Here is an 18825-nt window from a genome sequence, read left to right on the forward strand (position 1 = left end):
CATTCCTTATGCTTGTGAATGAATCTTAGTTTAGTTTGGATTGGTACATGAGAGGACAATCAAGAGACTAAGTTAGTCTCTCTCTCTACTTGAATCTGAACAATAACTAAGTTCATTCTCTTGTCTTTATTTCAAGTTTTTAGTTTCATGTAATCAATGATTTCTCTATGATACTGTAGGGAAGGAAAACCAGGACCTCCTTAGTTAGGAGCCTCTTCCCTTGCATATTATATTGAATCGTACATAATTTAGCTAGACATAGAGTTAGTTGCCTACTCCTGCATATATTTTGCTGGCACCATCACAAGCTCACGAGTTTCCCTGGTCGATAATTTAATGCAGCAATTTAAGCCCAATAAATTGCCCAACACTATTTCCTTTAAGGAAACATTACATTCCATCCTTTCAAATAATTACTTTCCCTCATAGAACCCTGCTCTATTTATACTTTCCCTTGGCCTGCGATCCCTTCGCGGGCCAACTCTATTACTATTTATTTACATTATTTTTGGGCGGACTACCCTTTGACTCAACCTACTATAGTTCGCACTCCGTGCTTTCCGCGGAGTCTTTTACCCTAATATTACCCACAATTCTGGGCTTCGCACCCCATACTCGTTCCGCAGGGCTTGCGCTACCCAACAAGTCCAGTGAGGTGCTCCTTCTGCAAATGTAGTCAAACTTTGTCACCCACTTGGAACTTGTGCGGAACCTGATGTTGATCATGACGCCACTTATACTTAGCATTGGCTCTTTCCAATATAGCATGGACCTGCTGGCGGATGTGTTGAATGCACTCAATTAAGTTGTCAGCCCTGTTAGATTCAGATTGTACGTGAGCTGAATCTACCTGAGTCATTACAAATGGTATAACCACATCAATGGGACATAAGGGCTAAAATCCCAACCCTACCTGAAAGGGGTTATGGTCCATTGAGTTGTGGAGAGATACGTTGTAGTTGTGTTGGACATAGGGGAGGCTTTCATCCCATGTGTGTGGATGATTTGAGTTATACATGCGTAGAATGTGTACGATCATCCTATTGACGACCTCCATTTGGCCATTAGTTTAGGGATGGAAAGTTGTAGACTTAGTACGTTTGGTATCTAGCATCGACCAAAGACTTAACAAAAATGCACTTAGGAATATGTTGTCCTGATCTGAGACAATGGATTGTGGGATCTCGAAGTGTACCCACACTTGCTCACATAAGAGTTTAGTAGTGTCCTCTGTTGTGATACTATTCTTGTAGCGCACTATTATGGCCAACTTAGAGAATCTGTCGACGACCACAAAAATGCAATCTTTTTTGTGCTTAGAAGAAGGCAGGCCCGACATGCAATCCATGGAGATGGATTCCGAAGGTTGAATAGGAGTAGGAAGAGGAGTATATAGGCCTTACTTCTTGATGGTTGGTTTGGAAATGGCACAGGCAGTGTAGGATTTAATGTACCTCCCAACATCCTATTGAAGGTTCGACCAATAAAAATACTTCTCAGCACTGCCACTATTTTCTCTACCCCGAAATGTCCAGTGACCTGACTTTAGCACGCCTCCCAAATCATCTTGGAATGCTCACTTTAAGGAACACATATGTGTCCCAGGTGGCATAACATTGCATCCTAGAGGTGAAATTTGGAACTTGCTTACCTTCCAGGAGACTCTGGTATGTGCTTCTGAAATTTGGATCGCTCTTGTAAATATGAAGTCACCCTGAAGTCTCATGCCCACAGGAGTCGAGCACAGTGATTAGTGCCATGTCTGGTGGTTGGCTAAGGTAGTCTGCAACATTATTGGTGTTTCCCTTCTTGTAATTAATGTTCAAATATAATTGTTGCAAGCATATGGCCCATTTATTATGGTGATCGTTTGAAACTTCCCTTATGTCTATATGAACTGCAGGGGTCGGTGGTCTATGTGGATGACCATTTCCTACCCCATAATACCATGCTTCCATTGACGATAGACCTGCATAGTGGAATACATTTATTTTTCATAAGTGGGATACTTTTGGACTATATCTGGAAGTGTCTCATTGTTGTAAGCCACTGGATGCCCCTGTTGAGTAAGAAATGCACCAATAACATAGTTGGAGGCTTTTGTCTCAATCTCAAATGGTTTTTGTAGTTGTGGTAATGTGAGCACTAGTGTAGACCATAGGTGATGCTTCAACTTGGAAAACGTCTTCTGTTGGGTTTTAAACCAAAAAACTTTTCTTTCGCTCCACCCTTGGTGACTTGACTTAAATGCCAAGTGATATGAGATAACCCCAACACGAACCCACGGTAGAAATTGGCAAGACCTAGAAAGATGTGAAAATCTATTAGAGTGGTTAGGGTTGGCCAATATTGAGTGACTTGTATCTTGTTTGGGTCCACATGCACACCCTTCTCATCAATGATTTACCCTAGATACTAAACCTGGGTCATGCCAAAAGTGCATTTCTCCAAATTGGCACACAACTTGTGTTGTTACGGGGTTCGAAGGACCTGTCAAATATGGTGGAGCTGCTCTTCCCAAATCTGGCTGAAGATCAAGATGTCATCTAAATACACCAAGATGAATGCATTAGTGAAGGGTCACAAGATTTCATCCATTAATCTCATGAAGGTTGCGCTGAAAGGCATGACCAACTATTCGAAAATACCCTCCTTGGATTTGAGGGAAGTCTTCCACACATTGGAGGGTTCGATAAGCACCTGGTGACAACCAAACTTCAAGTAAACCTTGCTGAAATATTTGGCCCCTTGAGCTGCTCAAGATGGTCTCTAATCTGTGGGATTGGGTACCTATTTTAGACAGTGATCTTGTTCAGTGCCTGATAGTCAATACAAAGTCGCCAGGTCTCATCCTTCTTCTGTACCAATACAATTTGGCTCCCATGAGGTGATGATCTTGGTATGATGTGCCCTTTCCTCAACAGCTCTTGAATCTGATTCTTGATCTCATCATTCTCCAGAACTGAGTTTTAGTAGATCGATCCATTAGGTAGTGGTGTGCTCGGGGTAAGATCGATGGATTGCTTAATCTGACAATGTAGAGGTACCCCTGTAGGTGAGGTGAAAATGTCCCTATACTCCTCCATGACTTTGTCCATCTGCTATTATTGCTGTGTGAAGGAGCCTTGTCTGGAAGTCAAGGACACAACCTTCTTCTTTCTGTGAGGGCGAATCATAAGGAAAAAAAATTCTTGGTCTGGGAAATGATCTTATTGCATTGCTTTGCAGTGATCAAAGAGATGGAGGTAAGCGGGGCTACCTCTGGTATACTGTACAACTTATTGCCCAAAGTAATAACCATAGAGTGAGGTCTAGACTCATATACAACATGTCACTTTCACAAGTATGGATTTCCCAATGATACATCACAAACTTCAAGAGGGGAAACATCATACAGTACCTCATATGTGAAGGGCTTGATGTTGTAGGGAAGGTGACACTGTTTGCTGAAATGGAGATCTCGTCCTTGATGAAGCCACTTGATGGTGTGCCCACAGGGCTTTGGATTGACAGTGAATGGGTGCACTATTAAGGCACTCCTTGCGATAGGTCACTGGTTCAAATCCCTTGTGAGTGCTTACCTACCGAAAAAAAAAAGGTGTATGGTTGTGGATGTGTTGTTGTCGGTAGGCTCAACCACTTCATGAATTTTGTTGAAATGAGGTTCTTTTGGCTCCCATTGTCGACAATGAACTATAGCGGAGAACCCTTAACCCACATTTGTGAGTGGAAGAGGCGTTCCCCCTCCTCTTGATCTTCAAGCTCATTCTTATGGATCTTGGTGGTGGCCATGGTGGCACTCGGCTCTGCTTCAATGATCTACCTCCCTTTGTCATTCCAATTATTAGGTTCTAACTCAGAGTCGGAACATGCATCTAATATGGAAGCCTTTAGCTCGACCACTAGTGAATGCTTGGCCCGACACTCACTTGTGTTGTGAGTGGAGCTCTTATGGAACTCACATCATTTTCCCATGTCCTTCTTTGTCTTCGAGGTGTTGTTCTTTTCTTTTAGATTCAGCGGGTTGTCCTGGGTTTCCATGCCTTGGCTTTGGCATTTTCTCTGTGGTTTGGGGGCACCTTTTCCTTGCTTCGGATTCATAGATCCAAAGTCTCGCTTCTATTTAAACTTTTGCTCAATCTTGATAGCGTATCGGTATGCCATGCCAAGTGAGGAGATGCCTAGGAACTCCATCTCGTCTAGGATGTACTTGTGCAGGCATCCACAGTACATGAGTACCAAATGTTGCTAAGAATACTTGATACCCAATTTTGTGCGAATGGTATGGGAAACATTTGTGAACTCTGGCGCATCTTGGTCCCTTTCGTGGCGTAGTGTGGTCCATTTTATGTATTTATCTTCATAGCTGCCAACAGGGTAATATTTTTCCTTGATGGCATCTTGGAAAGAATCCCAAGTGGGTGTGGCTGAAAACAGTGAGGATTCCCTCTCGTCCTTTTGTTCATAACAGGTTTCCCACTAGTCCTTAATGTGTGGGGCAACTTTGAGAAGTGAAAAAGTAATATTTTCTCAATCGCAAAAGTCATGAAACTTAAAAATATCCTTCCCACAGTTTCAACCATTTATCTTTGACATCTACATCTACCCTGCCCTAAAATATGGGAATGTCAAAGTTAGCATGTACCTTAAAAGTAGTGGCGCCTCCAGAGTGGTTACTGAATGAAGATGCGTCACCTGTGGGTAGTTGTTGAAGGATATAGGCAAACTTATCCGTCATCGTGTTCCTCTGTCGCACGAGGGCTTCCTCAAGGAATATTTTGATAGGATTTCCTACCCCCTTGTATTTCTTTTCTTCCACCATAGGAGGTCGTTGGTGTTTGTGAGGCTAGTCTTGCAAAGGTTCAACCAAATCGAGCCCTAACTCCTTATACCCTGACCTCGTTGGGGACACGCAAAGAAAAATAGAGAAAGAACAGACCACTATACCATTGATCCAAACTTAAACATGAAAGAAAAAAATTACATATATAACCATAAATAAAGAGATGCAATAGGAATAACACTTCATTTCATTAATATCATAATACTGAAATATGCTTACAAACATAATGGAAATAAACTAGCTTGGGCGATGGTAGCTTATCTCTAAGAATAGATGTGGAGGCTACATGCCTCTAAACATTGTTACAATGAGGATCAAGGGCCTAATTGTTATTGAACAACAAGGGAAAACCCTAAGCAACCAAAAACCTAACCTGAGGAGATGGAACACCAAGGGTTTGAGGGCCCCATTGGGGTTAGTTGGGTAGCCAACTTCCCAGGGTTGTAACTTGGTCATATTATCTTTGTTTGGTGTGTACGATACCTTATTGGAAAGGTCTTTTCAAGTATAACAGGATTTGTGGTAGGCCCTTGCCAATGTCTATGAGCCTGCTACTGACCTCAAAAAAGCTTCGTTTAGGGGGTAAAAACTGCTCCAGAAGTTCAAGACCCAAAAAACTACTAAAAATAGTAAATGTTGAAATAAACAAGGAAACATATGAAACTGTTTGGAGGTCTAGGTGGAATAGGTGAGTGGCCACCAATATCCACCTGGATCAGAAAACCTTTTAGTCTAGGGGTATACAGTGGGTATCCACCTCCTACTACATGATTACTAGTCATAGGAAAACTTCCTCCTAGTCGAATATTATATGAAGGGGAGAGCCCCTGGTAAGGATTCCAAGCACTGTCAAAGGAGAAAAAAATTGTGAAGTACCAGCAGTAGGGAAGGGCATATTCCCCTGCTGACCAAATAAATGAGAGAGATTCGTAGACCCAAAACCACTAATAGAAGGATATATCAAGCCATTGCTCCCTTGAAAAGGATTTATGTTTTGAGCATGGAAAGAGAAAGGCATTGATCCTACATTCAAAAATGGATTGCAAGGAGGAATATGTCCACTTCCAAATGTAAAACCTTGTAAATATGTTGAACCACTAGCCAACAAAGTCATAGATATGAAAGCAACATAATGTAAGGTTGATGAGACTGAGGGAATCCCCCTAGATGACATTCCAAAAGGATAAGCACCAGTGAAAGGACCAGAAGGTTGGGTGCCTCCACTTGAAACTAGAATGGAGGTAGAGCCAACAACTATTGTACTGGGAGTAATAGTAGTGATAGCAATAGTACCTCCTCCTATAGCTGAAGAAGGAGTATGTACACCAGTCGTATCGACATCCATACTTGTGCCACTAACATTGATCATTAAGAAGAAAGAAGGAGAGTGAATAGGGCTAGCTGGCCTATCAGTCAGAGTACCCACGTATGATACAATTTAAGGAATATGAGAAGAAATAGGTTTCATAGCAGTCGTAGGGGACTCAGAAACGTCTTCAATTTCTACTTCATCTTCTGATTAGAAGAGTACTCTAGCGAGCACCAGAGTGTTTCCACCTGGATTATGTACTAGACTAGGTTGACCTTGTGAAATAAGAGCCCTTGAAGAAGGAGCTGTATTCATTGCATTAACTAGAATTGGTTCAAAAGAACTAGCATAATTACTCCTATGCCTTCTAGGTGAAGGATCAACACTCGCAGGTGAAATCCCTTGAAGCCTTCTAGACCGATGAACAGGTCGATCGACCACTTTCATATATAAAGAATAATTAAAGACTCAAATCACCAATGGAAAGCTAGAAGCACAAAGCACTCTCTAAAAAATTCTTAAAGATAAAACCAAGCAAGAAAATTCCAAGTATTTCTACTCTAGGTGATTAAGACTAGACTCCAAAATACAAGAAAGCGAAAATAAGGACCTCCTGAAGGTAGTTTGGGATGATGAGGGCCCATGCCTACCAACAAAGGTATCAAAAGTAGTTACACTGACCTACAAGTGAAAGTACCCAATATTTGCAAGGGCAAACTCTAGGATTATTATGAAAGTGATGCAACATCTGCCTAAGGTACTTGTTATAGCGGCTACAACCACCCTCCAAAATTTTGCTTACGCTTCAATTTTGGAGCCTACCTTCTTATCTACAGGAGCTCATCTTGCATTGATCCAGGTATTCATGTTTCGACTGCGACTTATATTTTCATTAATTCTTGTGCTTGCTTGTTTTCACACTTACCTTATCTTTTTATGTCACGAGTTGATCTTCCAACTTAGTCTCACAGCAATTATGGACTTGCCTCTAGAAATTGCACAATCCTTGAGGGCAAGCAACCTTGATGATAGGAATTGCGCAGTACTGACTAGAAGTCAACCTTGAGCTCAAAAACTGCATAGTCATGGAAGGAATCCCAACATTGATCCCAGAAACTGAGAAACCATCACTAAGCTTAAAAACTGTGCAGTTCACACTGAGTTGGAAAGTTGCCAAGTTCCCCAAAACTACACATTCTTTCTTGACAGTGTGCATGGCAAGTTCCCCCCCATAAAAGAAAGAAAACTAAAGGGAAAAGAGCATCCCTGTGAAGTAGGGATCTATTATTAGTTTCTCAAAGGTGGCACATTTCTATTTTTAAAAGTTTCTGCCAAGTGTCACTTTTTTCCTTGATCTCAGGCATGCACGTCATAAAACCTCATTTGCACAAATCTAGTTAATCGACACCTCCAGAGATCATTTGAGCATTCGATCTTGGAGCTCTATCATTCCCAAACTGATTAAGGAACCTTCAATGGGATCATCGTCTCTTTTTGAGGTGAGTTTTTCTTTTATTGTCTTTTGCCGCCTTTTTTGTCGCTTTTTGTCGTTTCACTTGTGTGAGTGTTATTTTTCTTATTTATATTCATGGTTGTTGGCATTTCAACTTGTTTTAGCTTATAGAATTTTTGTTTCAAGATATCATTTTCCTTTCACATGTGTCGCATCAGTTTCTTTTTTTTGCACCAATGATCGTCATTGCTGCAACTCTCTTCACTATTTTGATTCTCTTCTTGTTCATTTAGTTTCTACACTTGATCTATCATGATTCATTCACACAGTCATATTTTTAGTCAAACTCACATCATCATTCACTTCTACTAATTTTTCACACTTCCACCAGACAAATATATACTTCCCTTGGTCGTATTTTTCCTTGCCCAACTAGGTACTGTGCAATCCTAAGGCTCAAGCCACAAGATTGACCTCTGGAACTGTGCAATACAGGCTGGCTCCAACTATGGACTGCACATTTCCAGGGGTCATCTTGTCACCTTGGCCACTAAGACTGTGTAATGCACAGCCTCTCTGAGTCTTTGTCTAGGCTGGGACTGCGCATTGTGTAGTCTCAAGCCATAAGCTTCATCCCTGGCCATTGGGACTATGCAGTGTGCAATTACCATAGAGCTTGTCTCTCTTGCTAATGAAAATTGCATAATACTTCCCATCAGATATCTATTTTTCTACTTTATCATGCCTTGAAAGTTGATTTTCTGAAGCTAATATTTGCTTGCCATGAGTATCCTTTTTTTCCCACAGGTACCACGCCTTCTCCCCAACAGTCATTGTTACCATGGCACCAAAGAGAGCTGCTTCAAGAGAGACCATTGAAAGTAGTATTGGGGAATCTATTGAGAAAGGAATAGCTAACTGGCTAATATATGCATACACTCAAATGTTTATAGAAAAGGAGTCAACACTAACATGAAAGTAAATCCAGTAGCAGTAGTAGAAGGAAACAATCTAGTACAAGATCAGGGAAAGAAAAAGGTTGCTAATAGAATAGAGGGAGAAAAAATATGTAGAGTGAAAGTGGATTCAATCATTATAAAGGAATCTTTGGTAGAAAAATCAAAGAGGAGGCAGAGGAGACAGAGAGAAGAGTGGAGGAAGAGAGAAAATCAGAGCTTGCAGGAAGTAGAACTGAGGTCAAAGAAAGAAGAACAAGAACTGAAGGAAGATCGAGAGCTTAGAAGGAAAGAACAGGAAGAGAAAAAGAAGAAGGAAGAAGGAGAAAGGAAAGGCACAATGGTAGAAGAAAAAACATCGATTCAATAACAAAACCAAATAGAAATAGAGGGAAAGAGTGAACATATGCAGGACTAGGAGCTTGCTTAGATGATCGAAGATTTGATTGAAGCTGCAGATATCGAGTTGGGACGAGAACCATAGGATGAATATATTTATTTGATTTTGAATTCCCTACAACTCATCATTCAGTATCCACCACCTCCAGCTATAGAGTTAGCCCCGAGAAAGGAAGGGGACATACTTCCCGTTGATGATGATATGGTAATGGATGTGTACAATTTGTCATATAATGAAATTCAGGTGCAAAGAAATAATTCTGGATGATAATGCATCTGCTGCATTCATTACAGAGAGGGTGATAGTGGCAAACACCAAAAATAATCCAAATTCCATTGTCGGAGCCAACTTGACCTTTTCAGGTGTAGCATGATCAAACACTCGGTACTTGATGACAAAGAATAAGCAACTGGCACAAAACTTACCGGCTTCCCAACAATAGATAGAATAGCTCCGTGCAACGACACAAAATACGATATATGCATAGGTCTACTTGGGGAAAATTAGAGCAGCGATACTTGGTGAAGTATCAACACTTGGATAGACCATGCAAAACTTCTATGAGGAGCTCATGACCATACATAAGGTAGTTGTCTACTTGCATAGTTTGCAACATCAGAGCAAGGAATTTGTCAAGACTCTTAGGAATGTGCAAACTTCCATCATCGTCATCCAGGAATGTACAATGTGATACAAAGGGGCACCGTTGACTTTGGTAAAGAGGATGAAGTTGTAGGTAGAGCTAGAGAAAGCAAGAGTTTGAATGTTAATTTAGAACAAGAAGCAGTTCACCTCATTAATTAGAAAGATTCAGGCCTCATATGTACGGTTGTACAACACATTTTATGGTGAGAACCCACAAGATCCCATCAGTTAGCTCACTCATTGAAGCTAAAAGAAAACACCAAGTTAGGTAGGAGATTGGAGAGTACTTCAAGTAGATGAGACAGGTTAACACCAAGGAGGATTTAGAATTGAACAGACAAAACATGCAGAACTACATCAGTGGTCCTGTCTAGATCAAAACCATGTTGCTCCTGCTCGAGAAAGAAGATAAGATTGGTTCCAAATCATTGGATCTAGTTGCTATGGAGGCTAGAGTCTGCTTCTAGGTTGACACCATCATGCAGTTTGGGAATGTCATCACACAGTACCAATCTTAGCATCGATACATGACCAAGAAGCATCAAGTGGGAGTTGTTGTAGTATACCTAGGGGGGATAGTATGGGGTATAGAGGGAGGTACCTAAGAGAATAATGTAATAAGGGGATGGGCCATAGTTAATAAATAAAGTGGTTAACCAATACAATAATCCTTGACATTTATCAATGGGGAGTCTCTAGCCTCTATATCGGCTTCATACATACAATACCATGGGTCTCTCAATACCATATATCTAATACCATGGGCTTATCACATTATTGGTAACTACTTGTGGTCCCTTATATGATGCGGGTTAACCACTTTATTTATTAACTATGGCCCATCCCATTATTACATTATTCCCTTGGGTACCTCCCTCTGTAGCCCATACTATCCCCCATAGGTATACTACATATTCGAAAATAACAGTGACCATAGAAAATTGGCCTTGAAAGACAAACTTCGAAACATTAGAATGCAGAAAAATGATCCACAATATCCCTCTAGATTTACACATGTTCAAGACGAGCTTAGAGGGGTTGGTGTGAATGTTACAGAAGATGAACTGGTGAGTCCAACTCTTCTAGGCCTTCCAAAATCTTGGCACAACTATCAGGACGTTGTGAATGGAAGGGAAAAATTACCAAATTGGGAAAGGTTATGGTCCAATTTGGTTCAAGAAGAGTTTAGGATAAATACCAGAGATGGAGTAGCATCCAAAGTAGAGGATGAAGCAAAATTTTCCTTAGTTGGGAAGGGGAAGAAGTGAAAAGGGAAGAAGACCCAAAGAAAACCTAAATCTAACCAAAATAATTGCAAGAAGAAAGACCTGAGCAAGATAAAATGTTTCCACTACCATGCATATGGGTACTATGCAACAAGAAGTCTAGAAAGAAGCCTTTAGAAGGAGAAGGAGGTGAAGCACTGACTTCATAATTCAAATTGGACTTCACCCTAATAGAATTCATGACCAACACTATTGTGGGAGTGTGTGATACCTTGATTTCGATGCCTCGTTCCATATGATGGGGTGCAAGGAGTTTTTCAGTAGCCTGGAGGAGAAGGATATACAAATGCAAGTTGAATTGGGGATGATGAGAGGTACAATGCTACAAGAATTGGTGCTGTCACCTTTGAGATGGAGAAAGCCTCCCCTCTTCGCCTCAAAGATGTTATGTTTGTACTTGGAATGAAGAAGAACCTAATATTTATGGTAGTAATAAAACATAAAGGCTATGATGTTATTTTCAATAAAGGGAAAGCCTTTTTGAGACACATAGTTACCTAGAAAGTGAAGAAGATTGGAGTTCGAGTTTAGAAACTTTACAAAATTGATGTGGGAGATTGCATTGCATTGAGTAGCAAGGTTGAAAGAGTGTAGAGTCGAGTTGTTGGAGAACTCTGGCTCGTGAGATTGGGTCATCTACACCATGGTGCCTTAAAAATAATGCAAAAAATTACCACCAGTCTCCTTAAAGGCTCCCATGACCAATAGGATGTTTGCAAGGGTTACACATTGGAGAAATATGTCAAATCCACTTTCCATGGCTGATATAATAGGGAAAATGTAATCTTGGAGCGAGTCCACTCGGACCCTTTTCTATAACTTCTGCAACAAAACATAAGTACTATGTTTGTTGGGACCTTCATTTTTTGGAGAAACGAAGAAAAAACTCACAGAATAGTGTTGGATGACAAATGGATAAAGCTACCCAAAGAAGTTCATTGGAGAATATGACAAAAAATTAAATATTGGGATCTGTGGAGTCAGAAAAATAGGAAAGCGTGCTCGTAGAAACAAGAAAGCTGGATTAATTTTGAAAGAATTGATAGGAAAAAGGGAAAACGCACATGGGTTTTGTCAAAAAGGGACCAAATCAAAGGCAAGATCATTAATCTCCATAAGCAACCAAATCAAGTGAGTGAGCCTATAAAATATGACATAGAGGGACAAATTGGGTTTCTTCCAGAGGTAGAACCTCTGATTCATATGTTTTCCATTTGCAGTTGATAACTACTTCTAGGATGCTGCATATGTGTAGAATTTTTGATTCATGTATCGTAAGGTCCAGAGTAGTACTTGACCTAAGAGGGTTGTGCAGATTTATCTGATCCTTGATGTAATGAATAGGTATATTAATAAATAAAGGAGTTCTGGGAAATTCTGTGTTGCTTAACTCAATGATTGTATGGGTCCTTTTAAAATGTCTTGTCTCTTTTATGATGTATCTATGTATCTTTTATGAATGCATGTCTTGGTTGTTACGTAGTCATGTAGAATAATCATATGGCTAATGGTGTAAAATATATGAGAAAATAGAGTGGGGGTGGCAGGGGGCAAGCGTAAGAACTGCAAGTTGTGAAATCAAAACTTTTTCAATGCACTTATGACCTCTAATGGTACAAAACCCCATATCAGGGTGCATCGTGGCAATACAGGGCATGTTAATGGGCATATAATCAGTTTATACCTAACCCGCCTAAGCTTCTAACTGCCCTGCCTCCCCATTGTAAAAGGGGTAAATGATGTTTTCGAAGCTTTCCCTTAAGAAAGAGGAGAGCCTAATGTTTTTATCTTGCTATTTATTCACTAGATAGATAGTGAGTTCCGGTGCTAAGGACGTACCTACCCCGCCCAACTCTCCTTACTGGGTGAAAGTGCACGAAAGAAGCAATCCAACAAATTTCTAATATCCTTCCTTCTCAGCTGGCTCACTTCGGGTGAGACATTCCTTTTCACAAAGGGAGTGAAAATGCCGATGAAAATATAGACTATGAAGATCTTCTTTGTTGGCAAACTTAGGCTGAACCCTGGGTCCCCATTGCTCTAAATTTTTTGCCAAAAAATGGTTCCGTTGTTGGGACCCTAAGATTTAAAAGGGATCTATATCATGGTATCTAGAACTTTTGGCAGAGGTATACATAATTAGTGCAGTGAGAAATTTGATCATTTTATTTTACAACAAGCTTAACTAAGGCAGAAAAACCGGGACTCAGTGAAACAATAAATTATGTATGTCGAACTTGCTTGTGACCAATATGAAATATTCTAGCATGATTTCCATGAGAAGTTACAAGGTTGGTTAAGATGGTTGCAAGTCAAAGTAGGGGTTGGAAGTCAGCCAAGGCTTCATAGAGATTGGTTGACAATCGATTTCACTGAAATCCACCGATTAGACACATATCTAACAAGGGCTTTATGATTTTTTGGTAAATGCAACAATAGAAGGCTATATTATTGAGTTTTCATTTGAAGATCATCAATCCTTTTCTAGAGAGGAACCAATACTGTTTGGATTGTGCGAATGATTGTTGAAAGAGATTCCTCTTTGGATCAAAGTCTTGATGGTTGAAGAAAATTTGTTAATGTTCCAAGAAGATTGAATGACCGCTTAAAACCCTTAGTGGCCGGGGATGGATTTAAGGGTAGGAAAGGTGTGTAATTGCGAAAAATGAAGGGATATTGTGATGGACCAAGAAGAATTTCATAAGGCATGAGATTTTTTATGCAACCAACTCACAAAAAATAAGCAAAGATAGATCAACGACTTGAAAATTAACATCTTCGAGGGGGAAAGCTCCTTTACATCACATAAATGAACAATTCTTAGATGATTCAAATGAAAAAACCTCCTTTATATATATATATATATATATATATATATATATATATATATATATATATATATATATATATATATATATATATATATATATAGGATTATAAGGGTTCACAATATAATTAGAGCCTACCTAACAATAATAATGTAAGGGCACAACAATAACAATAGTGGGCTTCTATGGGGTACAATAATAACAATATGGCAACTACTTGGGCATAAAAATAACACTAAGGGGCTACACTAGTATTATAGAGACCTAACATGCCCCTCTCCTTCAAAAAAGTGCCGTCCTTAACGCTTGAGTAGTTTTGGATGCTTGTGTATAAAAATCTCATCCTCCCATGTGGAATCTTCAATGAGTATGTTCTTCCACTTGATGAGATACTCTGAAATTGATTGATTTCGTAGCTATCAAGTTCTTGTTTTTGTGACTGCTTCAGGTTCTAGTATGATTTTTCCTTCCTTGTCAAGTTTTGGAAATATTGTTTTAACTCAGAGCTTGTCACCTAACCTTCTTTAAGCATGAAACATGGAAAACTAGGTGCACTCAGGAAGATGCAGGAAGCTCCAATTTATATGCCATAGTACCAATCTTTGCAACACCTTGTAAGGACCATATTACTTTGGTGATAATTTATCATCCATCTTAGCTTTCTTGAGGGAAATTTGTTTGTATGGTTGTAGATGTAAAATTATTGAGTCACCTACATAAAAAATTCTTTCGCTACAATGTTGATCTTCCTGTTGTTTCATTCGATTATGTGCCAATGTGAGGTTATCCTTTAAGAGTTAGAGAACTCATTGTCGATGCTAAATGTGATCTTCCACTGCTTGAACCTTAGAATTTTCTCTTAAAGATGATGTGATGGACAATGGATGATATCCATAAAGTGCCATAAATGGGGTCATTTTTGTAGCAATATGGAAGGAAGTTTTATACCACCATTAAACCAGAGATAACCACTTAAACCATTGTGTTTTTTTATCAGATACAAAGCAACAAAGATATCCTTCCAAACATTTGTTCAATATCTTAGTTTTCCCATCATATTGAGGATGATAATATGAGCTATGAGCTAATTGAGTACCCAGGCAAGAAAATAATTCCGTCCAATAATTTCCAGTCAAAATGGGATCTTTGTTGCTTACAATAATATTTGGGTTTCCATGTGGCTTTTGAATTGTTTCCATAAATGCAATAGCAACTATACTGGATTTACATGGATGAGATAATGCATAAAAGTGTCCACACTTGGAAAGTCTATCAACTACCACCATGATGACACTTTTTCGTTTGGACTTGGGTAAACTTGTGATAAAATCAATTGAAACTTCCTCTTAACGTTGACTTGGAATGGATAAAGGTTGTAACAAACCAAGGTCTTAATTGTCTCAACTTTATTTTGTTAGAAAACCAAACATTCTACCACAAACTTTTGAATATTAGATTTAAGGCCATCCAAAAAAAAATTCTTCTTGACCCAATGGTAAGTTTTTTAAAAATCTCGAGTGCCTTCCTAAGGTAGAGGTGTGAAATTCCAAAAGAATATTTTGTTTGAGTTGGGAATTCTTTCAAAGATATAAGCGATATTTGTACCATAATGAAACATTTTTCCAGCTAAATGTATCAGATGTACTGGGAACTTTCTACAACTTTTGAATGAGTGTCCACACTTCTTCACGGTTCTTCCATTCATCGCTTTCTCAGGTTATCCAATCTGGTTGGATAATAGAAATGGCACAAAGCAATTCTTCCACATCCTCATCTTTTCTTGAGAGTGCATTTGCAACAACATTTTGCTTCCATTTTTTGTAGATGATTTCAAAGTCATAACCCAACATCTTTGTGACCCATTTTTGCTGCTCTTCTGAAGATAATCTTTGTTCCAAAAATTATTTAAGACTATCATGATCCGTTTTTACCTTGAAGTGTCTTCCCATTAGGTAAGGTCACCATTTCTTTAGTACAGGTAGTATTTTCAACATTTCCTTCTCATAAATAGGTCTGTGTAAATAGTTTCCTTTGATTGGATGACTTTCAAAAGCAATGGGTTTTCCTTCTAGCATTAAAACAATACCAATTCCATTTCCTAAGGCATCACATTCCACAATAAAGGTTTTTGTGAAGTCTGGCTTAACTAATACTGGTGCTTGGCACATTGCCTCTTTAAGATGTTCAAAGGCCTTAGTTGTTTCTGGAGCCCAAGAAAATGCATCTTTCTTCAATAATGTTGTTATAGGTGCTACTATTATCCCATATTTCTTAACAAACTTGCAATAATACCTTGTTAACCCAGGAAATCCTCGCAGATGATTCATGGTTGTGGGAATTTTCCACTCTTTAATGGCTTTAATTTTGTTTGGGTCTACCTTAACACCCTCATGAGATATAATATGACCCATAAATTCCACCTCCTGTACTCCAAAAAAACATTTGGAGGTTTTTGCATATAATCGTTTCTCCTCCAATAGTTTGAGCACCCTGTTAACATGATCCTTCAAAGACTTGCTGTAGATTAGTATATCATCAAAAAATACTAACAAAATTTTTCTAAGGAAGGGTTTGAAAATGGAATTCATCAAACCTTGAAATTTAGAAGGTGCATTGGTAAGGCCAAAAGGCATGAAAAAAAATTCATAATGACCCTCATGAGTTCTAAATGCTGTTTTTAGAATGTCTTCAGTATTCATTCTAATTTAGGGATATCTTGAACAAAGATCCAACTTGGAAAAGTAAATTATTCCATGTAATTCATCCAATAATTCATCACTGACAGGAACGGGAAGTTTATATTTAATAGTGAGCATGTTGAGCTCCCTATAATATGGAAACATACACCATTATCCATCCTTCTTATGAACCAATACTACTGGAGCAGAGAAAGAACTTTGACTAGGTTAAATTATAAAGGCCTCTAGCATTTCTGCAACCATACGTTCAATTTCACTCTTTTGGGCATAGGGATATCTGTAAGGCCTGATGTTTGGAGGAACACTTCCTAGATTCAAATGAATAATATGATCATGATCATGAATAGGTGGGAGGCCTTTGGGAGTCTGAAATACCTTGCAATGATTGTCCAAGAATATTTGGAGATTTGGAGAAATAGATGATTTTGATGTTTAAACCTCTAGTGAGCATAATTGTGCAATTACACCCCTTTTTTCTTTATTTAGAAGCTTTTTCATTCCATTAGAGTTGATTATATTTACTGGTTTCCCTTTGGTACCCCCTAATTCAACTTCCTTTCCTTCCCAAAAAAAATTCAAGAAAAGTTCTTGAAATTTAAAAGTTATCGCACCAAAATATTATAACCATTAGACTCTTAGTACAACATCAGCACCACCCATTGGAATGGAAAGAATTGGACTATTCAATACATATTCCCCCATGGTTAGCTTGATATTATGGAATTTTCTAGATCAATTTATAGTTCCTCCATTTGCAACCATCACTTGACACCCTGGTGCTGGATATAGGAATTAATTTAATTCATTGACTATCTTACAATGAATAAAATTATGGGTACTACCCGAATCAATCAACGCTATTACCTTTTTCTTCTTGATATGTCCTTCTATATTAAGAGTTTGAGGAGTGGTAATTCCTGCCAATGCATTACAAGATATGGTCAGATTCATTTCTTCTTTCTCTAGGGTTGGTTCTGTTAGGGCTTAAATCTACCTCAGGCTGAAAAAGGCAGGCCTAGGATAACATCAAACTATGATTAACCTGGTAGCAAGCCCTACCAGGTCGGGAGAGGGCTCTCTCCTTGTGAATCTCAGGAAAATATAGCAAATGAGGCTTGAGATGACTGATATAAAGACTAATGTTAGGCTAGGTATATCCTCAAAGGAGTTTGATTGAATTTAATGTTGGTTTGCTGGATCAAATGTGAAAGGAAGTTTTGGGTCTAGGGAATGGACTCAGTCTTGCAGAGGTTTCTGTGGGGAGAGGTAGACAAATGGCTTAGTGCTTTGAAATAAGTGAAATGGAAAGTCTTTAGACTGGTGAGGAGTTGGAGAGGGCATGAAAGTATCAAGAATCCTCTTAAAACAGTAGAAAACATATAAAACTAAATAAACCCTAAGGTAGAGCATTGCAACATCAATGAATTCTACCTTTATACTTGATTCATTTAGTTAAGCTGAAAAGAGAGAGATAATGGCACACATAAACACATGATGTTGAAAAGAGAGAGATAATGGCACAAATAAACACAAGATAACTTGAATTACAGAAGGAGAAACAATACTAAATCACCTTGCCGCAAGAATCCCACAAAATGCTGCAAACCCTGGTCTATTTCCTTGCCAAATTGCAAAGATGATATACAATAGTGCTCAAAGCATTCACAAGAGTCCAACCTTGACAAATGACTGAAAAAACACATGATATAGACATCCAAACCACCTGTGCTATCCATCAAGAGTCGAATCCATGAGAATAGGGGTGGTCTCAACCATATCTAAACTAGGAACAGAAAAATAGGCAGTGGAACAACTTGCCTCTAAAACCTAGGAAACTGATGCATTCAACTCCAAACCACCTACAACTGATGTATCTACCTTATCAAGTCAATTTGTATCATTTTTACATCATAGTACATCAATTTATATCATGTAAGCTCATGAATTTTAACATAAGATAGAAAAATCCAAACTAGAAGAAAACTAGGCGAAAAACAGAGTTTTTGAGCAAAATTGGCACTTTTTCATCCTATGTGTAGCGCCACTTTTTCTGTGCATAGTGCTTTTTCCCAACTGAATTTGGAGGCCTTCCCCTTCACCAAATTTTCTCCAAGTTGGCTTGTTGGAAAGGTATATCTGTCTAATTTCTAGGACAAATGGAATGTTTTAATCTGGTGCCCATTTATCCTCCAAAAAATCAGTTCTTCCAACATTGCTTTCTGTGTGGCCAAAAAGTGGCAGAGAGTGCATTTTTGAGGTGTTTTTGGCGCTTTTGATGACCCAAAATTTGTCAAAATTTTCTAGTAATTTTTGGGTATTCATAATTTTCCATGAAGAATCCAAAAATGTAAAGTTTTCCTCCAGAGGAGGTCCCTAGAAAAAGCAAGCGCCAGGTGGCGCTATGCA

Source organism: Pinus tabuliformis, chromosome X (genome assembly GCF_031772625.1).
Source record: "Pinus tabuliformis cultivar Carrire ecotype Pingquan chromosome X, CPIR1, whole genome shotgun sequence".
Classification (NCBI taxonomy): domain Eukaryota; kingdom Viridiplantae; phylum Streptophyta; class Pinopsida; order Pinales; family Pinaceae; genus Pinus; species Pinus tabuliformis.